Here is a 25526-nt window from a genome sequence, read left to right as displayed (position 1 = left end):
TGTAACTTTTTTTTTTATGGTGATATTGGTTAACGAAATCCAATAAGTTTCATCTGTACACTTTAACAGTAAGGCATATATATGTTTACACTATGTGCTCACCTCCCATGTGATTTCTCTCTGTCACCACATATTTGACCCTCTTTACCCCATCTACCTTCCCCCGCCCCGCTACCCTCTGGTAACCACTAGTCTGTTGTCTATGACCACGAGTCTCTTTGTTTGTCCTGTTCATTTGTTGCTTTTAGTTTTACATCCCACATATAGGTGATAATGTGATTTTCAACTTTTTCTGTCTGGCTTATTTGGCTTAGCATGATTATCTCGAGGTCCATCTATGTTGTTGCAAATGGCAGTATTTCATCTCTTCTTATGACTGAGTAATATTGTGACGTTTACTTTAGGAACTCTTAAATTCAACTTGATACTTCTCAGTGAAAGTTATTGCCCAAATTGTATTCTTTCAACTCATGGTCCATTGGACAATGGCCTCCAAGAGTGCCTAGTTTGGGGTTCGTGATTAGCACAATTAACGTTTACTGAGGCACTTAGCCTCATGATATTTCTGTAGGAGGAAGATTGTGCAGAAGAGGAGGGGATGTAACAATTGTTGTTCTTTTGAAGATCATCAAAACGCAAAATGCTTCTTTTGGTTCTTTTTATCCAAAATAATTAAATAGAATTTCTTTTTAACTGGGTCATTTTTTAGGAATAAAGCTGAATGGGTGAATGGATGATGGATGGATTGATGGCAAATGGATGAATGGGTGGATGCATGGATGCATGAATGGATGAATGAAGAGATGAATGGATAAATGGATGATTAATAGATATTTATAAATATATTTCTTAATGTCATTTTAACAACGAGTGAAGAATTTCAAGAAAGTGCTCGGTTTACGTGCATTCTGCTATAACTATTTTTAGGCTTGTTCTTTATCTATAATTTGTAATTTATTTCTTATCTGATCTTTAAGACTGTAGACCCTCGCCATATGAAAGCATGATCTTTCATGGAGAATAAGAAACTGAAAAAACATTTGGGAAGCATTTTCTGTGAGGAAGAAAATGAACTTGTGTTCTGAGCCCTATTTATACGAATTTGTCAGTCTACTACCTCCACTGCTTCAATGGATTCTGATATTCAAAAATAATTCATAAATTCTTAACATGATTGTGTAAATAAAATGCATAATCAGGTTGTGCCTAAAACAAATTTCAATTTTGGCAGTGGTCTCTTATCCAAATTATTTATTGACTCGGCATTGGTCTGTGCATTTCTCAAGTGGAGCATCAGGAACACACCAGCACTAGCAAAGCAAACTCTCCTCCTGTTCGTTCCTCTAGCACAAAACCTATAGTGCTTCATTTGTTTATGATATATATATATATTTAAAGTTTTATTATGAATATTATAAAAAATACAGTACAACATATCTGAAAGTCTCCCTTAGGTCTGATTTTTAACAATGTCTAGTTTTAAAAGGCTACAAAATCTGGAGTACTAAAAAGAATCTGACATTTGTTTCATATCAGGTACATATAAACCATTGTACTGTGTGACACAGAAAAGGAGGCTAACAGTCTAGTGGATAAGACAGATACATAACTAAGTAAAACTTCGTAAGTAATGGAATAAATATGATAACAGAGGTACAAAGCACCGTGGAAGGGTAGAGCAACGGACAATGAGTTTGACTGGACTAACCATAATAGATCAGCTTCAGGAAAGAGATAACTGTCAGTGGCAACCTTAAAATATGAATTAAGGAAATAAAGAAAGTAAAGGAATGTCTGCAAAGACAATCTGTATTTGCAAAGTACCTGGGTTACTAATCTATATAAATTTATTGCAAATTCAAGGTTTACATCTAAAGCCGTCACTTATACTCAGTAACCAACAGCAAATCCAGTATCACAAAGCCAATGATATGTTCATGATTTAGAGAATCTCAAACCAAATAGGCACACCAAGTATGCATGCCAAGCAATTTTAAATTTTTAATGAAGAATAATATACACACAGAAGTGTGTATAAGTATACAGCTTGGTCATTTTAAAAACTGAACACATCTATTTAACCAGAACCCGTATCAACAACCTTGCCAATATAACCCTTTGCCCCTTTCCAGTCACCATCACTACCCACCCTCAAGGTTCCTGATTTTCAACAGTAGAGATTCATTCTGCTTTCACATTAATAATGGCACACAGTATGTACTAATTTGTGTCTGCCTTTCTTCACTCAGAATTATAGTCATGAGATCCATCCATTGTTGCTCTGCGTCATTGTAGAGCATTGATTCTCATTGCTCTGTAGCATTGTATTGATTGATGCACACACTACAATTTAGTTACCTCTTCTACATCTGGATGGTTTACAGTTTGGAGAGGTTACAGATAATGCTGCTGTGAGCATTTCAGTGAAGGTGTTTTGATGAAAGAATGGGATACGTTTCTATTTGGTACATTTTTATTTGGTATCAATTTGGTAGGATTACTGTATCACAGTAGGTAGATACTACCAAATCCTTTTCTAAACTGTACCAGTTTACACCCCTAAAAGCAATTTATGAGAGTTTCATTTGCTCCACATCCAACACTTGGTATTTCACGTCTGTTTCATTTTAGCCATTCTGGTGGATGTCTAGAGGATTGTCTTTTTTTTTTTTTCACTAATTTTTAGGAGTTCTTTTATATATTCTGGATACAAAACCATTGTTGGATTGTATATATTGTGAGAAAAAAATGTCTTCTTCCACTCTCTTAATGTTGTCTTCTGGTGAACAGAAATTCTTAATTTTAATATAATTCATTTATCATTTTTTTTATCATTAGTGCTTTTTTTAGGTTATCTATGAAACTTTTACCTACTTCTGAGTCAGTAAAAAATCTAATATTTCTCTAAAAGCAGTATTTTGTACTTTTCACAACCAGAGCTGCAGTTCATGGAATTGATTTTTTTTTTAATCTGATAAAAGGTCAGAATTGAGATGGGCTGTTTGTTTTTCCTATGTAGATACCCACGTGACTTAGACCCATTTTATTGAAACAGACAACTATTTTAATTCGGTTAAGGTGTATTATATCCACTCAAATAACTAAGAACCAAATGCATCTTATCATCTTAAATATGTTTTATCATCTGAAATCTTAGTTTGTCAGGGCCATTTGGGTGTGTGTTGGGGGGTGTGGCTGACTCAAATTTTCAGAAAATAGCAGGAAGGAAATTAGAGAAGTAATAAGTTAATTTCACTACTATAAATCTATTCTACAGATATTAAATTGGAGTAGTTTCACTTTGATTCTGCACTTTCCATTCTGTCCAGAAATAGCCTTGGTTTTTACATAATTCCCAGTCCGAGAACCAAAGTTTCTCCAGTTACGCTGTTGATTGGAATGGTATCTGAATTATAAAATAACAAAATAGGTAGGAATGTTGGTAGTCCTAGACTACCACAATTTTATTAGCAAACCTCGCTATCACCATGTATCACTTCCTTCAAATTCCATTTGAAAGAGTGACTGCTTAGTAATTTGCATGTCAGTAAGCCTGAGAGCCTCAAGTGTGTTACCATATCTCTTATGCAGGAATTCGAGGGAGGTATAGTTGAAGATTTTTGCACTTATAAATTTCTATAAACAATACCCCCACCTTGCTATACTTAAATAACTTAAATGTGCTTCTTAGTTTTTTATAGTTTTTATAATTATGAAAAGAATAAAAAGTTTTATTTTTTCAAAGTAAATAGATGACATGTAGAAGACTAATGGTATATCATCCAATAGCCAGCTCTTCTTATAAAAAAACGGACACTTTCAGAGAATGACAGGAAAGGTTGGAAATATATTACGAAGTTTCACACAACTCAAGTAACCTATAACATTTGTTCCTAAAACAAAATCTAGGCTCAAATACCTCAGAGTCAGTAGACTCAATGGCTAATATCATATTGTCACATAAAAATATTTTATTCCATTCTGACACTCAAGTACAAAAAAAGTAAACATTTTAAAATTATGGGAGAGTTAAATGGGAACACTTAGGAGATATGATGATAAAAAACATTATTTTTTATATGTAATTGTTCTTAAGTGTTTTAAAACTTTAACTTTTAGAGATATATTCTGAAACATTTATTGATGAAATAATATGATTAATGTCTGGAATTTGCTTCACAATAAGCACTCAAGTTTGGATGGAGTAAGTGGGATACAGACAAAACAGGATTGACAATGAATTGATCATTATTGAAGCTGAGTAACTGATACATGGAAATCAATTATATTGTTTTTCTCTAGTTTTGTATATGTTTGAAATTTTTCACGATAAAAGTTTCAAATACATGTTATTTCAGATACTCATTAATGTGCTGAGGCAGTAATTCTTCCTCACTTTTTGTATTTTTCTTGCATTACTGTTTAATGTTTCTCCTGGGTTCTATCTGTGTCTCTCGTATACATATTGTCTTCTTAAAACTGCCTGGGCTGTTTCACTTTGGAAATTTGTTCCATCTAATTTAAAAAGTTAAAACAACAACACAAATGTATGTACACATACATTACATATAAATAACATTTTCATTATATATGCGTGAACACACAACAAACACAAAATAGAAACGTTAATGATTTTAGTGGTTCAAGAAAGAATTCATTTTAGCAGTTTTTAGGGAATTTTGCTTAAATCTTTTTGGCATATGGATTAAATAAGAAATATATACCCGTTACAAGCAGCATTATCCTGACATGCTTATGTAGGGCCTACCTCTCCTCCAAAGGGGGAAAAATACCTTGTTCAATAACATTTCAGAGTTGCTCCTCATTTACTTGCTCTGGCTCTGCCATCCTCCTTGCCCATAACTAGTCCACTTTTATTGGAGACACTCATTCTTCTAATTGGAAATAATGGTTCAGAGAAAAACCAGTTCACTTACTCAAAAAAGATTCTTTCCAGTTTGAAAATATAGTTTGATCTAAACTATGTCTTTAAAGCGGAATAATCCAGATAACCAAGCAAGTGTGTATTATGGATGATACATAAGCACAATTTGCATACATATATAATTATACTCCACAGAGAAACATTTTCTTTGAGCACTCATTGTAAACATAAATAAAAGCCAGAGGACCCCCAGAAAAAGCCAGGTGTAACTGGATACTTTGGGAGACTCACCATCTTTCTGAGTACAATCTATTGTTCCTAGGGATCACCCTGAAGATGATTCATGCTTATTGATAAAGATAGGTTTCTTTACAAGTAAACTTTCCACCTTATTATGTTTTCTACTTATTGCAATAACTCTTTAAACTTTAAGCAGAGCTGGTTGTCTTTTACTTCTTGAATAAAAAAAAAAAAGAAAAGAAAAAAACCCTTGTACTTCTACCATATAATTTTGACCTTAAAGAATTTTATTTCCTCCCAAGAGTATACAACTGGGAGTTGCTTATGTTCCCTTTGCAAAAGTTTTTTTGGACAAAGAATTATAAACTCCATAAGAAGCTTTTCTGAATGTCTCACAGGCCTAGAACCCTGATAATTCATACAGAAAGTATTGGGTGCTGAACAAAAACTAGTTAATGGTTGACATACCAGGACTAAGTTCACAATATACTTTAATTCTTAATAAACATAGCATAACAATTATTTATTTTGAATTTAATAAGGATTACTTAAACAACATATTATTGCTTCTCATTCTTTATTATTTGTTTATAAGAAGGATGATTATGAAAATATTTTCAAGTTTGAAAGTATTATTTGCAATAAAATTTCTCTTCAAAGTAAACTCCTTCTTCTGATCTAATAATTTACTTTTAAAATAATAGATCTACCTGTTACAGATCTTCCTGCTAACGCACCATCAGTCTAAACAGGCAAATTTTTATTCTATTCTTAGAGGGTATTATGCTAAGTGAAATAAGTCAGACAGAGAAAAACAAATACCATATAATTTTACTTATATGTGTAATCTAAAAAAAAAAAATAAACAAAACAGAAATAGACTTATAGATACAGAGAACAAAGTGATGGCTGCCAGATGGGAGGGTAAGTTGGGAGACTGGGTGAAAAAGGTGAAGAAACTAAGAAGTATAAATTGGCAGTTGCAAAATAGTCATGGAATGTAAAGTACGCCATAGGGAATATAGTTAATAATATTGTAATAACTATGTATAGTTCCAAGTAGGTACTAGACTTATCAAGGGGATCACTTCGTAAGGTATATAAGTGTCTAACCACTATGCTATACACCTGAAACTAATATAATACTGAATGTCAATTATAATTGAAAAATAAAAATAATAATTTAAAAAATAATTTTAAAATGTAGTCTGTTCTTAAAGATCATGGAGAAATATTTCAACTAATTGTCTCCACTAATTGTTTTAGAATTGACCATTGTGTTAGTTTTCTATGACTTCACATTTTTATGACTATTTATCATACAGTTCTGTAAGTTGGAAGTCTAAATTGGGTCTCACTATGCCAGGTTCAAAATGTCAGTAGGGCTGCATTTCTTTCTGGAAGTTCTAAGAGAGAATTGGTTCCTTGCCCTTCCCAGCTTCTAGAGGCTGCCCACATTCCTTAGCTTTAGGCCCCTTCCTCCATCTTCGAAACCAGCAATAGCCATCTAGTTCTTATATTACATTACTCTAACCACCTCTTCTATCTCCCTCATCCACATAAGAAGCCATATGATTACATTTGGTCCACCTAGATTATCCAAGATAATCTCTTTATTTGAAGGTCAATTGATTAGCGAACAATTCTGCTCGTCTAATTTTCCATTGCCATCAAACAACACATTCATATGTTCCCAGTGTTCCTAAAATTAGGACATGGACATTGGCAGAAGGGGAAGGGGGTGGTATCAGGATATTAATCTGCCTACCACAACCATCTTTTCTATAAGGAAGAAAGTTCTTATTTGTAGGCAATTTCTGTCCCTCTCTCAGTAATTTAAATCTTCTTATTTTATTTTTTTTTCCCTAGAGGAAATGGAGAACAAATAAAAAGCATATGAAAATTTTGCTTCAGAAGCCAGAAAATCAAGCCAGGTCCTGATCTGATTGTAATATATTTTATTTTTATGAAATAAAATATGAAAGTGTATATCCAGAAAAGCAAAGCAGGAAGGTAGAAATATCATTTAACAAAACAAGATTCTTTGAAGTTTGATTTTTAGAGTTTCGTGTCTGAAAAGTAGATAAAGTTATTCTTCATAATTTTAAAAAAGCAATACATACTGTATGACTCCATGTATATAATATTCTGTGAAAGACAAAAGCATAGAAATGGAGAACAAATAAGTGATTGCAAGGGTGAGGAAAGAGGAGGGATGGTGTGATTTTTAATGAACAGCAGGAGAGGATTCCCTTGCAATAACAGAACAGTTCTGTATCATGTTTGTGGTGATGGTTATATGAATCTGTACATACATGTGTGAAGGGTTGTAGAATTATCTACAAAGACGTAAAAAAATGAAGACATGCAAAAATTGTGAAATCTGACTAAAGTCTGTAGTCTAGGTCATTGTGTTATGACAATTTTCTGATTTTAATAATGCACATTGGAAAAGGCTGAGTGATAAGTGTAACTATTTTTGCAACTTCTTATGAGTCTATAATTTCAAAAATATGTTGATTTTTTTAAAATTTGCGTTTAAAAATCAAGAAGGAAGTGAGAGTGTGGGCAGATGGTTAAAAATTGAAGATGAGCACTTAAACATCGGTCTGCAAAGTTTAAGGTAGAAAAAGTGAACTTTATTTATGGTTTAACATTTGCTAGAGACATGGATCAATTAAATTAATACAAGTTCCGAAAATGCTTTCCAATTCTCAAATTATTCCAAATCTCTAGTCTCATATTTAAATTCAGTAAAATAAATAGTTTTATTTATAATCCAGTAACTGGAAAGGGAGACAGAATAAAGACAGAAAAAATGTTATTTGGTTTCTTTAGAAACACCAAAAATTAAGTAATCAAATTGGTCTGATAAAGTATATGTGAAGAGCTTAAATTCCCATCCCACATGCTCTGAGAAGACCTGGCATATGTCCAGAAAGAAGTTTTCCTCCACTGGTTTGAAAAAAGCCAAACCTCTGACGAAGAACTCTAAAAATGGGCTCAAATAGTTATTCATTTCAAGACATCCAAAACAATTCCAGAAAGCACCTTTTAAAATTATGTTGATTTTAAAAATGTGTGTGTTTACATAGAGTCAAGACATTTCAAAACAATCATCATAACTGTTCTAGGAAGAAATTCAGTATCAATCACCATTAAACATATAGAGAAAAGAAAGCATTTTATACAGACTAATAACTTTCATGTTGTCCAGTGGGGTCTGAAATCAGAGAAGCAGAAACATCAATTTGAGAAAGTTGGAGAAGCAGCAGAAATTAATGAGACAAAGACCTGGGATAAGAATAATCTGGGGTTTGTTAAATTGAATCTTTCAGTCTCTGGAAGATTCTGGAAGCTGATTTCGATACAAGTCTTAGCTCTTATTAAATCAGTTAAGCTAATGAGAAATAAAACTTTCATTTTCTGATATCTGAACAACCATACAAATCTATGTCAGTTTGCTCAAAATAGTACATATTCCTGATGAACTGAAGTTTGGCAATTTAGTCACTGTTGGGGACAGTAAACAGTCTAAATCGCATCATCTGTAAAAGGAATTATAATAACGGTAACATTTATTGAAGGATTGCTATGTTCTATGCCCTGGTCTAAATTCTTTGTGTATGATCTCATTTCATCCTACTATAACAATAAGACATACTGAAATACTACTACTTTATCTCACCTCACAGGAAATGATTACATCTGAAGAATAAATGAACTACAAAATGTAGTCGCCCAGCACTGTGTATCTGGGACATACTAGGTATTAAGTAACTATTGATTTCCTTCCTTTGGTTTCTCTTGTTCAAATATTTTCCTAGGAGCGATTTTGGTTTGAGGACCTGCTGGCCACACCCTGTAAGGGGTCTCTATTAGTGAGGTTGAAAGTATATTACTAAAATATTTGTGTAAGTACCTTACAAGGCTAGGAACCTAAGTCTTAAAATAAATAATTACCTCTTTAACTCTCCAGACTCTATAAATTAGCTATAAAAATGGCAACCCCAAATGATGTCTATAAAAATACATTTTTCTCAAAAGAATGGCGCCATATAGGTGAAGCATAATTATTGTTCTGGTTGGGTTGATGTTATTATGATTAATTTTTGTGGGAGTGATCTTGTGTAGACTTACTGATCTTCTTAGACTTAGTTCTTGAAGATGCAAGCTAATCCTGAGCTCTGCTCGACCATAGACGTAGGCGTCTTCCCAAGGACAGACATTCTTGAAGTTGTGGTAGCAGGATTCATTTGGAAATCACTTTGAGCCCAAACTTTTCCTTTCTTCCTTCCCTCCCCAACAGCTCCTAACCTGGGACATCACCTACACTAGAAACACTGAATTCCCCCAAGTAAATTGAGCCTCGGAGTAATCTTTAGCAGTACCCTTTGCAAGGCCTTAATTAGATGTTATATGTTAGAGTTTACACAGAAACCCACTTTTTCTTATATGTCAACTACATTTTAAAAGGAAGTGGAGTACCTATGGAAGTTCAGTGAACTCTTTTAGTCCCCACTGACTTCACATCTATGAGAACTTTTTAAAATCATATTAAGTGAGAATAAGAATAAGCTTGAAAGCAATAAACGAACAAGACAGAGACTCAGGGACAAGAATACAGAGGAAGCGGGGAGACGGGCAGGTAGATAAGAGTAAAGAGAGTCACATATATGGTGATGGAAAGAGATTTGACTTTGGGTGATGAACACACAATGCAATACACAAATGCTGTATTATTGAATTGTACACTCGAAGCTTATATAATTTTATTAACCAATGTCAGCCCAGTAAATTTAATTAATAAAAGAAGAAACTTAGGTCAGTTTAGCCTAACTGGCATAAATTCTACCTTTCTTGAAAGTTTCACTTAGTCCTTCATAAAAACTTTTGACACTTTATTGGGAGGACGTGATCACTTAGTAACAGCTCCTTATTTCTTTCTTGTTATAACTAGAGGAGGTGGGGTATTCAATTGTTTCTCCTGCACCATTGAAGGATTTCTAAAACTCTGATAAGTTTAGCAATTTACTTTCACTGCTTTGGCAGCTTCTGTGATGGCTACCCATAACTGGTAAATAAAAGTGAAATAATTGGTAAATAAAAGTGAAATTAATATACTCGATCAATGTAAAATGAGTTGTATTTCATAAGTCACAGAATTTCAGAACCGTAGGAGTGCTCATCCACAAAGTTGTCTCCAGAGGATCTTGATCCTTTTCAGCAGTGTTCGAAACATTGGACCCTTCGGCTAAAACCCCTAGGTTAAAAGCCCATGATTGAGATCATCTCTTTCATTTTTCTTACCAGATACCCTCAGTGACTCTATTCTCCTATTCCTCAGATGTCTGCAAAATAATGTTAGCTCATGCTTTTTGTAATGTATAGAAACGTATTTTCATAGTAATGTTCTGGAATCAATAATGCATGCCCATTCATATCTTACTAACTCAATTCATAAGACTTTTATTAATTTCTAATTACCTTGAAAGGCTGTTAGTGAATTTCCTTCTCTGTGACCATGACTGAATTTTAAATGAGACATCCTAGTGTGTGTGCCTCATCCTACAAGAACTGTTGGCTCTTCAGATATTAGAGAACATATAGAAACGCATCATCATAACTTTGAGCTCTAAAGGATTTTGGTATACATCGATAGCTTCCTCTAGCATAGCATGTCCTCATAACAATGAGCAAAATTAAAAACTTTTATGCTACATAAACTTAAAATCAGTTTTATTTCATAAATCGCAGAACTTAGAGTTTAAAGAACGGACCTAAATCATGAACTGTTCTTCCACGTTCTTAATCCCTTGAAAAATTTAATGAACGGAATTAACATCAACAGTTTTTTTTTTTTTAATTGTGATTTAGACCACACCTTTAATTTTTCAGAGAAGTCAGCTGAGGTTCCATAGGTTAAGACTTGGCCAAAGTCATGAAGCAAGTTCTAGGACCCAAGTGCAGACCAAAACCCCGACACCTGACCAGTAGTGTCCTTTATGGGTTCCTACTAAAAGCCAGTCAATATGCCAAGACATTTTACACATATTAGCTCTAAATTTAAAAACAGTAAAAACTTATAAAGTACAGATTATTTTTCTATTTTACAAATTCAAGGGAATAAGTGATTTGCCCAACTTTCCATAGATATTTCCATAACAGAGATTCAAATCCTATATATTCCAAACAGCAAAGTTTTTTTTAAAGTATTACATTCCACTGCTTCTTTCTAGTACTTAGATATTAAAATATAAACATTCAGAAAATAGTGTCTCATTGAACATATTTGATTTATCTGTGAGAAACAAATAAATCAAAACTTAAAATAAGTGGTGTTGAGCAGGTCTTAACCTTGAGCTATCTAGTAGTAAAACCCCCAAATTTCCAAGTACCACACATCACATTTCCTGATGCCCCATAACATGGGGAAGATAAAGACATAAGCCTGTGTACTATTTCTGGACTAATAATAAACCTCACAGAACATTCTAAATCCCGTTTCCTATACCCATGACCTTTCCTACAATGCAAAGTTATGTGTTCCCCCTAACTTTATGATAATAAATTACACTTTTCTATGCAACGGTCATAACCACAGGGTCACAATCAGAAAAAACAATCGCTGAGTCCATTTCCTGACTGCTGTGGGGGATTTTGGGGCCCCTTAGGAAAGCAGATAGATATAATAACAAGAAGGTCACTGCTGGCTCTCTGACTGAAATAATGCCCATCAGTAATTGGTTTGGAGTGGGCTTCAATTTGAATTTTAAAAACAAATGTAAAACAGCCAGTTGTTTATCTCTCTTATTCCAAGAGGAAGATCAAAAGGAGGCTTAATGGGACTATTTCCATCTCAGAACAAAAGACAAAAGATACTGTGTCTTTTCCTTTCCTTTGAGGTTCCTGTGTCTGTTCCTTTCCACACCCTTTCCTGACTGGCAGTAATATCCTGACCATTAATCTACGTATTTTAAGCATAGAAATCAATTTATTTTCAAGACAACAACAATAAAAATAGCGACGAGTTGCTGTCAAGGGTAAAGGAGATTTAAAATACCGTTAGATTTTCCTTTCTGACACCTGATGTTGCGATGAACTGACGGGTATCCGGACAAGATCTAGATGCAGACCTGGCGCTGTGAAGAGAAGAATTTCATCCAGGAAATAATACTGGCTCATCCAACCATCAAAACTTTGGAAAGCCATCTAATATTCAAATTAATAAATTTCTTTAGAAGCAACTCTAAAGACTGTACTGCTTTGCTCATTCAAAAAAAATCTTTAAAAACACATTTGTCTTAGAAGTGGCCTCATAGAAAGATAAGGAAATAAGAAATGGAGAGAGTACAGTGTGGCAGCGTTCTCAGAGATGTCACTGTGTCATAGAGAGGCCTCGTCTGAGATAAATTCTAGCCTGATCCTCATTTAGAATAGCTTGATTCTCCTTAGAGCACAGAAAATGAAGACAAATAAGGATTTGTTATTTTTTTTAGAAAACAAAAAATAGTCTGCATGGACGAAGTAAATGGTACTCAGTATATATTGTCAGTCACAGATTATTAAATTGTTTGAGTGGTCTAAAAATAAGTTTAGTTTCTGCTTTTGCTTTAAATCATGGTTTTATGAGATGATGAATATAAGCTCTACTGCCCACTTGGAGATTTTATGGCTAAAATAATCCATGAAGGTGATGCCATTTGCAGGACTGTATGGATCAAATAAACACTATTCTGTGAGGCTCCTCCTGGAGTTAATTTCACTGATCCAATGGCAGTTGTTATTGGAAATTCATTTTTGTGGCTACCATAGTGACTTATCACATAGCAAGTCTCACGTGAAAGCTGTGCTCTCCTCAGGAGCTGGACTCTGATTTCAGGCATCATCAATCAGGCAACAAATAACAGCGTCAAGACCCAGTAGATAAATTACCTAACGTTCCCCACTGAGAAGCCATTCAGTTTAATCTATAATCCTCAGGGAAATGAGTGTAAGAACCTCAGGTAAATCCAAGAGGAGCTGGGTCCAGGTCACACACATAATATATGTAATTCCGTGTAATCAGAGTCGCTTACTAAAGAGCCCCCAAATCCCTAATATAAAGGTTGAATTCCCTTGCAACTTTTCAGGAAAAGTCACGACCAATTAGACTTAAGAACATAGGAAATGTTGAGACAAAGGAAGGCTTAGCAAAGTTTACTTCAGTCAGCTTTTGTATCTTTTATCCCCTTAATGCCTGTTGTAACCATTTTCTGAATATTTTCTTGTAGAGTATTTGCCGTAAAATGTACACAGATTCCTTCCACTAGGAAAGGTCTTTTGTCCATTTCCTCTAGTTGTGTAGCTCAACTCACTTGGAGCCTTCTTATTGTTCATTCAGAATTTAATCCATTTTCAGAGGTTTGTTTCCTCTGAAAGGAGATGAACTGGACAAAAATTTCTCTAACTCTTTCTTCATTTTCATCATATGGAAGTGGGTTCATGGCTCAGGAAGCCTGCCTGCTTTTTTGCCAGTTCTGACAAATAAGAAATTTTCTCAAGGGCCACCAAGCAGCAAATTCCCAGTAGCTGGACTCACCTGTCAGCCCCCACCTGGTTCCCAGCTTCTGCAGTCTTCTTCCATAGCTGGACTTGGTATGACATGGGGTCTTTGAAGGATTTGAAATTATCAAGTATGTAATCAAAGGTGTGTTTGAGAAAAATTAGTCAACGGCCTATATAAGTTTGCTTATTTAATCAGTATAAGCAAGATGCCTTAAAGAGCAGAAAAATAAGATGCAAGGAGACCAGTTAATGGTCCACAATCTTGATGACAAATAATGATGGCTCGAATGAGGGTTGTAGCAAAAACAATGGAAGATGCACTGCAGAGGTAGAATGTGAGGGGTTTAACTCATCAGCTATAGGGGAAGAGAAGAACATGAAGGAGTAAATGGTCAAAAAAGATGCCAAGATAACTTAGACGATATCATGCCATTAAGGAAAGACTGAGAGGAAAGATGGTGAGTATAGTTTGGAATGTGTTATTTGGTCATACTCTTTAAGATATAGAGACCAACCCTTTCCCAACCTCCAAAGCCCTTTTTCCACCTCTAAAGAAATTGGCCCTGACTCAGTGGCATAATTAGTGATATAGTATCAGGCTATACCACTAGAGGGCGTAATACCAGTGGAATTGGATTAAATGCTTTTCCCCGGGTTTGCCATCCAGTGACCAGATGAGCCAATATAATAACCATGTGGTTAAGGAAATGGACCTGAGGAAGCCATTCACTTCTAGTCAAGTTCACAAGAGAGTGGAAAGAGAATCACTGCCACTCATGTGCTGTCAGCCCATTTCACCAGAGTTGGGGAATACATGAAGGTGTGGAGGCTAATGTTTTAATTGGAACTTTCACTGCTTTGGCTATACTCCTCAGGAAAAATGTAGCCAGAATAGTAGCTATTTAAGTTTCAGGGATTCTGGCCAAATCTTTCTTTCCAAAAGAGCCATGGCAAACAGAAATCCTGGCCATGTGTCCACCTTCACAACCAACAGTGTTGTGTTAGTTAGAGGTGCCAACACAACATTCAAGACCAGTAGCTGGCTGTTGAAATTAAGCCTTCAGGACTGAAGCCTTTTGTGACAAGGTCAGAATATCTCTGAAAAAACGGAAATACTGCTTCTCGGTCCATGTGCCATTTATCTACTACCTATCATTTCAGTGCATCATGCCTCAACCACTTGAAATTCTTCACCTACTTATTTCCTTTCTGAATTACGTCACTTATCTTTCTTCCTTCTATTTTTTTTTTTTTAATTAACACTGAGAATCCATTAAGACCACAGTATAGAGTAAGGTTGCTAGATCTAGCAAATAAAAATACAGAACACCCAGTGAAATTTGGATTTCAGATAAACAAGAGGAATTTTTTTTTTTAGTATAAGTATATCCCAAATATCATGAGACACTTATACTAAAAAATTACTTGCTATTTATTTGAAATTCAGGTATCACTGGGCATCCTGAATTTTATCTGGCAACCCAAGTACAAAGCGAAAACAACTGAGAGCCAATCACAGACCCAGCTGTGTATCCATTCTGCAACTTACTTGTTCTGAGGGCATTCCTCATCACCAGGGTTAGCACATGCATGTGCACGTGCACCCATAAAATACAACCAAACCCATCAGAGAGTGGAAAATCCAGATTCACAATATCCGTTAATTCAGATTTAATTTCATAACCATCAGAGCTCAGTAGTGTAGTTTTGCAGACTCTTCCACTGGATTATCCAAGCTGACAACATAATCGACAGTTTCTATGTAGAACATTTGCAAAAACTCTAAAGGAGAAGTCTCTGGATTAAAACATAATTATAAAAAGAGTTTTCTCCTGATGTATAAGTAAGATGTCTGCTCTGGCTCTACATTGCCAGCTCCAGAGGGGGGTGAAATTTACAGATTAAGTCATATACCACGTCCCATACCAATGGTCCCCAGTTAATATTTTCATATAGATGAGATCTAGTTACAGTTAATGCCACCAGAAGCCTTTAAAGGGAACATCAGAACTTGAGATGTCACAGAAAGATAGTAGGAAATCAAGAGAAGAGATCAAGCCATATTGCCCAATAACTAGCCCAGGTGCTTTGATTGGATAAATATTATCACACCACATTGGACCACGAGTACCATCTTGAACTTGCTAGATTCTTCTTCCCAGGCTGCCTACTAAATAGTATTACTCCCCTTGTACTAGAAGCAGTAAGCACTTTTCCTCCTGCTTCTAACTATTTCACCTACAGCAATGCACTACTACCTATGATCTCCCCCCACCCACTGTACACACACGAGAGGCAGAGCCACCCCAACTGGTGCTGCCACAGGCACTTAGTTCATCTGCTGAATTAATCTCTCAAGTGAGATTTGGAGGAGCCACTCCTCCTCCACCTTAATGTCTGCCAACCCTAGAATGAGGAGCTTGCCATCTATTTTCAAAATTGTGTTTTGGTCCTGGACGCTTTCTGGGAGGTCCTGTAGGCAGTGCTGAGCTTTAAGTGAATTATGTTTCTTTCTCGCAACTTCACCAGCTAATCATGCAATTCACCAATCGAACACTCTAATACTAATTGAATGCAGGTAAAATGTACCATAAGAGCATGAATTAATATTTGCGTTATATTGCAATTTTAAGTTATGTTAAAGAAGCATGGTAGTATTATAAGAGGATGGACTCTAGCTGAATACTAACCACATATATACTTAGGGTTGAGGCTAAAATCATGGGCTACCTGGACGTCCTTCAGCTGTTCGTGTATGCATGTTGGGGAGTATTCCTGTAATAATAAGATCTGGTTATTACTTAGGGAGGTTACGTGGTGTCGACCTCATACACGAGTGCAGACAATGACTCTGGGAGAGATTTGCCAGTTCAATAAGTATCTTAGAATCCCCAAACCCAGTTGTTTAAAACTATAGCCTACCACCATGTAATTGCCAAGACAATAATTGCTTTACTTTGATATTCCTCAGTCTCCAAAATTGCTTTAGCTCCGCTGCCAGGGCCATACTTTATCTTTTCCTGAACTTCTTCTTATGACGTTTCTATTAAGTAGCAAAGTCGTTCCAGTAACAGTGACTACAATGTTTGTTTTATCAGAAGTCTCCGCAGTAGGCAGGCCGCAGTAGTGATTCCCAACCTTGCAGGCATAATTTTTTTGTTAAAGGTAAAAACTTCTGTAAATCGCTACGAAATTGTATCTGTACTTTTATTCCCTGTTGATTGAAATATGGTACAAAAAAAAAAGTTGCTGTAAATTTAGTACACTTTGAAATGAATTTATATTTTATTTATCACTAAAGCATCTACCTGTATTTTAATAACAGTATACATACCTGAATCTTTATCCTTTAAGTCTACAAATACTACAAATAGTCATTTATAGACCTTTACAAGAAATGCAAGTCTCCTGACATGAGTTCATATTCCACAGGTTAAGAAGCACTCATTGTTTTATATATTCTATATATTCTGTGTCTCAAAAGAGACACTGGCCAGGGAGTAAGTATTCTCTCTAAGAGATGTGATACACTTCTGTAATTAATAGAAGCAAATAAACCAGTCAATCTCACGCCAGGTAAGAAGTGTGGGTTTAGTTAGGATCAGAATCAAGGGCAGGAATTTTTCTTTGAAAATCCCCCACAGAGATGCTAAAAGATCGCTACCACTCTTTCATTCTATTGAAAACTGCTCTCAGAACCTGAATGAGTCTGGAAGTGGATTTTCCCCCAAGAACCTCCAGATAAGAGTGCAAGGCAGCCTTGTAGGAACCTACGCCAAGTACCCAGCGAGCTCACTGGATTTTGGACTATAGAACTGTGAGATAAATAAATGAGTGTTGGTCGAAGTCAAAAAAACAAAAACAAACAAACAAACAAACAAAAATGCTATTAAAACGTTTAGTTTTATTGTTGTTGTAGCTATTATGCTACAGTGCTTAACAAATGTATTTATCTAGGTTTCAGTTCTGCTTCATGTACATATGAGTGGTATCTTTGAGTGAGGAAACAGACTAGATTAGATTGAGATATAGAATATCTTTTATAGGCCCATCTTCCCCTCTGCGAACCCCCCAAATCTATCCTCATTACCACCTACTACTCCACATAATATTTCCCCAAAACATTAAAGGATATTGACAATTACTTGCTCTTCTCCCCTCCCTGATAAAAGTCCTCTCTTTTAGCAGAGATGTAGCATACATTAAGCTTTCTGCGGTTTCAATGCCAAATCATTCTAGAGGTTTAGCTGATGCCAAGTAAGAGAGAGAGAGAAGAAAATGGAGAGAAAGTAGGGAAACATTCCCAAGGCCCTCGCCCTCTGTGGTGAGGCGAAAGGGGGACGGGACCGCCTAGCCGCCAAATCCAGGAGGGCAGCACCGCTAAAAACCACATGCAGATGATGAGAAACATGTCAAGGTTTTAAATCAAGCTGGGACAAGTACTGGAATACTGAGTCAAACAGCATTCAGGCCACTCATCAGAGTCATTCTTTATGACTCAAAGGTTTATGGCTTAAAGCTGGCGCTACAATGCTTGTGGTCCCTCCTCCCCTTTTCTTGCTGGGTTTCTTCTCCTTCTGTCTGTCTCCTCCTTTCTACCCCTTTGCCATTTGCCCTGCAGATCCACACAGCAACTGGAAGAACATCCCAAGGGCCATTCATCAGTTAACCCACCAAGGGCTCCAGGGTAGAGGCAAACATTGCCCTGGATGCCACCTAGAGAGACGGTGGACAAGTGTGGGACCCGTTCCATAGAACCAGTGCCAGCTCACCCAGGAAAGTTATTAGACAATGGGGGATGGGGATGCGGGGAGGGAAAAGCCCCTGTCTGGGTTTGTAATTGAGGTGATACACGTTAAGTTGCATAATAAATAAACAAAAGAGGGGATGTTGAATGAGATGGTGCCTCAAGCAAGGGAGAGGGTTCTCGGGCTTCATGTTGGGGCACAGAGCAAGGAGAGCCAACTAAATCCCACTCCACCCATAGAGAGACCTCAAAGCAAGAATGTTCAGCTGTCCTCCAATTTCTTGATAAACGACTGTGCCCTGGAGTCATTCTGAGTGACCCAGTCCTGGCCTCTGGGGTGGCTAGTACCACTGCCTAACAAAGGGAATAACATGATATGCCCGGTTTTGCTTCCCTATTTGAATTTCACTTAGAAACTGTGAACCCGAAGCTTTGGGGAGTGGACGCATGAGAATTTTCTGCCTCGATCTCTTGCAGTTTCTTGGGCTCCTGCCACAGTGCTGGTATTTGACTTAAGAGGCCCCAAGAGGGAAATCAGTCCCATGTGGGTAGATAACAAAACACTCTCCACCTTGGAATCATGAAGTGGAATTTGAATCTGAAGCCAAAAATCCTATCTCTGCCTGCTTCACTAATTACATAAATTTCCTTGCTAGATTCTGCAGCTGTTTATGTGAATACAGCTCTGGTTCCCAGAAGTGGCACCTCTCAACACAGGGGTTCAGGGCACTCATGCCTGGTCTGGAACTCAGACTGTTAAGTGCTAGTCCTATTCCTGTGGACTATGCTAGGTGACCCTGGATTTCTTTCACTCTTTTATAAAATGAAGCTAAATAACTGCCCTATGATACAGAGATGACAAAGAAAAATGAGAGCAAAAGTGAGACAGAAAAAGAGGGAAAAAAGAGAGAGGTGTGTGTGTGTGTGTGTGTGTGTGTGTGTGTGCGTGCGCGCGCGCATACGTGCGTGCGGCTTGTGAACAGTAACTAGCAATAAAGATTAAGGGCAGAAATGTTACAGAGAGCATTGGAAGAGAAGCAAAGCTATAGCTGAAAATAGGTATATGACCCCCTTCAGAATGTTCCATCATTATGAATCTCAAGCTTCACAGATATTCCGCTTAAGATACTATTTGACCGGGGAAAGAACAACCAGATACTATGGGATGCATTTCCCCCTTTCTTATCTGTCCCAGCATCTCACTACCCTTGTTTGATGACTGCTTTCACATTTACTTTTTTCGAGAATAAAGAAATTAGAGTGTCTACAGCCATGCTACCCTGAAGGTGCCTGATCTTGTCTGATCTCGGAAGCTAAGCAGGGTCGGGCCTGGTTACTACTTGGATGGGAGACCACCTAGGAAGACCAGATGCTATAGGCCTTTAAAAAAAAAAAAAAAAGGAAACAAGAAAAAGAAATTAGGGGTCCATGTTATACAGGGGTCTATGTTGAAACTAATATAATATTGTATAGCAACTGTAATTCGGAAGTTATTTTTTTAATATTTAAAAAAAAAGAAGTAAAGGGAGAGGTCCAGTCGAATAGCCATGAATTTCCCCCAAATTCTCAAATTATTTCGGCACAACTGTTTCTAAGTTAAAATATAACCTGGTTACTCCATGAAGAGCAAGTATGTGGTAAAATCTTGTTTTGTTTGTTTATTACATTCCTTTTAATAGAAAGATGAACAAATTTGACTAAATGTGGCTTCCATAAATAAGTACTGTACTTAACAAAAGTGGGACTCACAATTAACCTTTCTTGATGCTATGAGGTAATTGGGCCGGGAACCTAGAGACTTACTATGGTTAAAAATATGAAGTATTTTTTATATGACACACAGATGAACCAATAAAAATGTGACCTCTTGGCATCTATAAAAAAAAGATATCTTGGGTTTCCTTCAGTGAAATATTTGAAGGCTTTAAAATTTTAAACAAAGCCCAGCTGGTTTATACACGCAAGTTCCAAACTCTGAAATATTCCCATGATATCTAGTTTCAAAGAATTCTACTACCGTAAACGAGTGAGTAAACTAAACTGGTTAGAGATGTTTTGTCTTTTAAAATTTTACTTTATTTTTGTTATCAAGTATTCCGTGTAATTAATAAAAATTGAAAGAAGATGTTAATTGATCTCATGGGAAAGAAAAAAGAACATAATTGTGGTCCAAAAGTAATAAAAATTATAAAAGCTAAATTCCCATTCAGAGTGTGAAAAATCTACCAGAGACTCTCCAAGGATTTACACTTAGATAGTATACAAACACTGTCATTATCATGTTATACATTTAACTTCTAAAGCTCAGACAGCATTTTTGAAGAATTCTTCCTTTAAACCACTGCCCTTACAATATATTTATTATTTTTTGAAGGGACAAAATGCCTAACCCTTCTTTACTCAGTCTGCCTAGATTAAGCTCAGTTAGCCTATGATTTGGTAGCCAATAAATACCTGTGTGGTGATAACCAATGCTTTGTTATTTTTCAAATGCCAAATTAACTTTAATCACTGCTCCTCCTCTTTTTTTTTTCCTTCTCTACTTATTCCTATTGTTTCCTCTGAAGCTAACTACTAGAAGGCTTTCTCTTGCTAAAACACATGTTCTTCCTCCCTGTAGTGAATTTCCTTCTCTTTCCTCACTCCTCCGAGTTCAATTTCACTTTTCACTTTTGCACTTTCTCTAACCCCGCCTCCTTAAATTCCATGTAAGTTCTTTTTTCTTTTACCACCAAAGAGTCTTAGCGTCTCAGTGTTACAAACTTACTTGACTATTTCTACCATAAAGGGGAAAAGATAATTGGCATTGGGTAACTGGATTTGATTTGTATGTTATGGTGCAGAAGAGTCTCCAACCTCTCTTGACTTGGGTAATTGAGTTGGCAAGGTCAGTGCGACATGCATGACAAGTTCCAAAGGGCTCTCGGTAAATCAGTCTGAAGTTTCTGCGTGAACACCATTCACACAACTGTTTACACTTCCTGTTTAGGAATCAGATTCCAGTCACTGCAGTTAATCCTGGTGTTTTAGTCTAACCTTCATACCTGGAAAAAATATATATATTCTCCCACAAAAACAATAGAAGGAGCTCTTCTTTCTATCCTTAAGGTAGTCTCTGAAAATATACCTTGACTTCAGCGAGGTTTTCACAGTCAAAGGCATCAGGTTGCTCCTGAAGAGATCGTGAAATGGCTATTACACACTGGCTATATCCTACCTGGAGATGCTCTCAACAAGCCTTTCACTTAAAATCCCTGACTTTTGAATTGCAAACATCCTCTTTAGCCAGATCAGATACAGGAACATTTGGACTTTTCATAACCTCTCATTCTAGAGTTTATAAATACAGGAACCCGCCCTTTCCTCCTCCTAACCAACAACTGTGATTAAACCCTGGAAGGAAGGGATAGGAAATATGTGAACACATGGCCCACCAATGACTCAAGAGTCAAAATTTCCGAGAAAAAAATATTTGATGGGTTTCTCTAGGCTTTGGTGGGAAGGAAGAGTTTTCCTCGGGGCGTCTCACATGACAGAACAATGTAAGGCAAAGTTAGAGCTAATATGTAAAAAGCATCTGGTGCATGCAGCACACTCCAGTCTCCTAACCTCCTAATCTGGCGCGGTGGGAAGACATTTAAAGAAAAACAAAATACGTTTCCAATATCCTTTGTGTGACTATAACTTGGGATGTTACGTCCTTTGGGATGGCATTTTGGCCATCATATCGATGGTAAGAAGTTGCTGCAGGACACAGCTTGGGATAACCGTTGGAGCAATTGGTTAAGCTTAGTAATATATTGATTAAAACTAACTTTCCAGTGGAAAACAATGGTACCGTATATTAGAGATTGTTAATCTTGAATACTGTAGTCACACTTTTGTTAGTTGCTGGGTTGATTCTCCTTGCTAATTTAGCAAACAATTGGAAAATAAATAGCCACATTTTCTCAAATTTTAAAAGTCAGGAAAGGAGGGATGCCAGATTCATAATTAGTCTAGAGAGCACATTACTTTTTAAAACATCCTAAAAAATCAGGAGTCAGAATGAAAAATTAAACAAGACTAGACTCCATGTCATCTACTTTAAAACATTTCAATTTTATAAAACAAAAACTAGTTAGGTTTCTTATTTCATTTTACAGGCTTTTGGCTTACAGTTAATACATTCAGATAAAGTTACTACTGACCCTTGGCTCTGGGTTCTTTTATTTCTCATTTGAACTATTAAATGATATTTTTATTGTGTTTTCATCAATGAATATTATTTACCAAGAGACCTCAGATTTGAGGCCAACCCTAATTTGCAGGATTTTCAACAAAGTCATAATGAGGGCTTTCAAATTATAAATTATTACAGTAAACAATATAATATGGATACTTATAAAACAAATATTCTAATGTTTAGGTTTTATTTAACTAAAAGCATTAATTTCAATATTTTATTAGGGAACTTCCTGAGTCATTGAAAATGTCTGATTTTGGTGAAATGCTTTTTTCTATAAAATATAAATAGATTAAAAATTTTAAGCCTAAAAAGATTATCAGCTGGGCATTCATTATAATTACAGTATTTAAGATTCTAAGACTAAAAATGTTGATGTCCAACCATATAGTCTCTTTCTCTTTTCATTTGTTTTTTGGAGGAAGTGGTTTTGTCAAGTGCTCACCATATAAAACCTACAGGCACCAGGATATTCACTGAAACAGGGTTGTAGCAGTAAAAACTGGGTACATTATGGACGTCCATCAACAGAAGACTAGCTAAATAATTAGGGCATAGCTATATAACAGAATTCTATGAACATTAGAAGAAATTGTATACATCTATACACGTTGACATGAAGACCTGTACATTATGTATTTTTTAAAAAAGCGAGTTATAGAACAGTTTACATAGAAATTAGTGAACAAAAAAATGAGTTCTATATATATGCATATATGGAGAGAGAGAATATATAGAACATACTAGTAACTGCATAGAGAATAATTTCGGTAATCATGCCAGCTACCACAATAAAGGAGGGGTCTCAATTTTAAGTTAATTCAATTCTCTAATATTTGATTTTTTAAAACATGAGCATGTATTATATGTATAAATTTTTTTAGTTTTCAAAAAAACTGATTGATATAATAGGGTTTTCTTTGCTACATATCAAAATAGTAATAGTGCTCATTTCTTGACGGTAGAGTGGTTTTTCTTTTTTTCTTCTTTGATCATCTGTATAATCTATTTTTTACACTAAATATCTGTAACTGTGTAATAAAGAATGAATTTAAAAATTTTTAAATCTAAGAACAGATTCCCAGGAGAGGGAATTTATATCCTCATTTATAAAATGGCGATATAAATAATCATAAGATTATTATGATAAGGAATTAAATTATTTAAAAGATGAAAACACTCGAAAAGTAGATGACATAGATGTCACTGAATATATATTAGTGATCAAACATACTGTTCTTTTTATTTATATTTCATTAAATTGGCACATTAAGGGAGAAATGATATGTTAAATACTATCTTCCGAAGTAAATATCATGGGGTTTTTTAATGTATTGGAGTCTTCTTTCGTGTCCACTTTCTTCAGATGTCTACCCACAGATCTTTACCCATGTTTTATAAGGATTCACATTCCCCTCTCACAAATCATCTTCCCTAGATATTTCATCATCATATGATTCTATTCCCTGTAATTCCTCGTTATTATCTCCCAGCTGTCCTGCTCCACTCTTATCCAAGACACTTCACTGAGGACCTTGGCTACAACCTGTCCCTAATGGAATGCAGCAAGTTGTAGTATTTCTTTAAAACAGCTGTGATTTCATACTACGCATAAAGGCTCATGCAGTTCTAGGGTTGGTATTTTCTCCAATGAAAAAATTTTCTGTTGAAATATTTTTCTGGACATGAAGTCTGAGTTTATGGAAAGCATCTTAAGAAATCAAACCCTTCAATAAGATTTTTTGCTTGAACCCTTTATCTGAGTTTTTGTTTCATGCACATTAAACTGTTGCTGAAAAGCACAGGTCCTTTAAAGTTCAGGGGGAAAGTGTTTATAAAGATCTAAGACTGAACTAAAGACAAAGCTGTAGCCAGAGGCCTGGTTTCCTGAGAAGGAAGGAGTCCCCCACTAATCTGTCATGCTTCTGTCTAACAGGATATTAAAGTCATCCAGGCTCCTTTCTTTTACAGCCAGCCCTGTGTCTCACAATCCCATGTCTGTATCAGTGAGGCACGTGACAGGGGTCCACACCATAGCTCCTCCAGGGCTCCTTGTAAAGTGCAATATAGTGAGTAATTAGAGTATCGGCGACAAAGACAAAAAGAGAGACAATGAAACCCTTATTATTAGGTCCCATCCTCCCAATCACTGCCTAATGTAATTAGAAGAAAGAAATAGAGCTCTAAAGGAATAATTGAGCCTGCGGGGCAAGCCATTACAGTTCTTATTCTCTGTTCTTATTCAAGTGCTCCTTGGTTACGACTCTGATAATATTAAAGGTGAGATGAATTTTAAAAGAGAACACTCATTAAATTTTTTAATTGAAAAAATGGTTGTTAGAAATAGATGCACACCGTAAAAGAAGTCGTACAGCCTTCCTAATCCAACCCACAGCCTTGTCTTTCCTGTATGTTTCTCTTAAGCTGCCTCAGAAGGTTGAGGGGATATATTTTCACACACATATGGCTATACATAGATACATTCTAGACCACAAAACACATTCAGGTGGTGTTAGTTTTATAGGCAATACTATACTCTTCAGAGACAAATGGCTGATTTAACACTGGCCCAGAGCTGACAGATCTTGGGAAATGCCTGTGATATCTTTTGGAAGAGTTCTATAAACAAGTGTTGTGGTTACCAGCAGAATGAGGTCTCAGTTTCAGACTTTGAGAGTAATTCACTTAGGCAAGCCTCCCCAAACCAAGTGCAAACAAGAGGCTCAATGACCCCGACGACTGTTAATGGAGCCTTTCGTCTCACAATCACCTGTTTTATTCAAGCCTCAGTCAGCCGAGACAAGGTTTGTTTATACCTCATTCCTTCCTATGTACAGATGTTCTTCCAACTGATGGTAGTAAGGCTGGCCAAGCATATAAGA

At 36.0% G+C, this 25526-nt stretch overlaps 1 protein-coding gene and 1 pseudogene across 1 annotated transcript in view; both read left to right on the top strand.

The window, feature by feature from the left end:
* The window catches only part of DLC1 (DLC1 Rho GTPase activating protein), a 343953-nt gene that overhangs the window by 262953 nt on the left and 55474 nt on the right, over nt 1-25526 (top strand). The window lies entirely within an intron of this gene.
* Nucleotides 19682-19800, top strand: LOC112483372 (annotated as a pseudogene).

Source organism: Pteropus alecto, unplaced genomic scaffold, assembly GCF_000325575.1.
Source record: "Pteropus alecto unplaced genomic scaffold, ASM32557v1 scaffold24, whole genome shotgun sequence".
NCBI classification, from domain to species: domain Eukaryota; kingdom Metazoa; phylum Chordata; class Mammalia; order Chiroptera; family Pteropodidae; genus Pteropus; species Pteropus alecto.
Note: the sequence above shows the minus strand (reverse complement) of the source record. Positions and strands in the feature narration are given on the sequence as shown.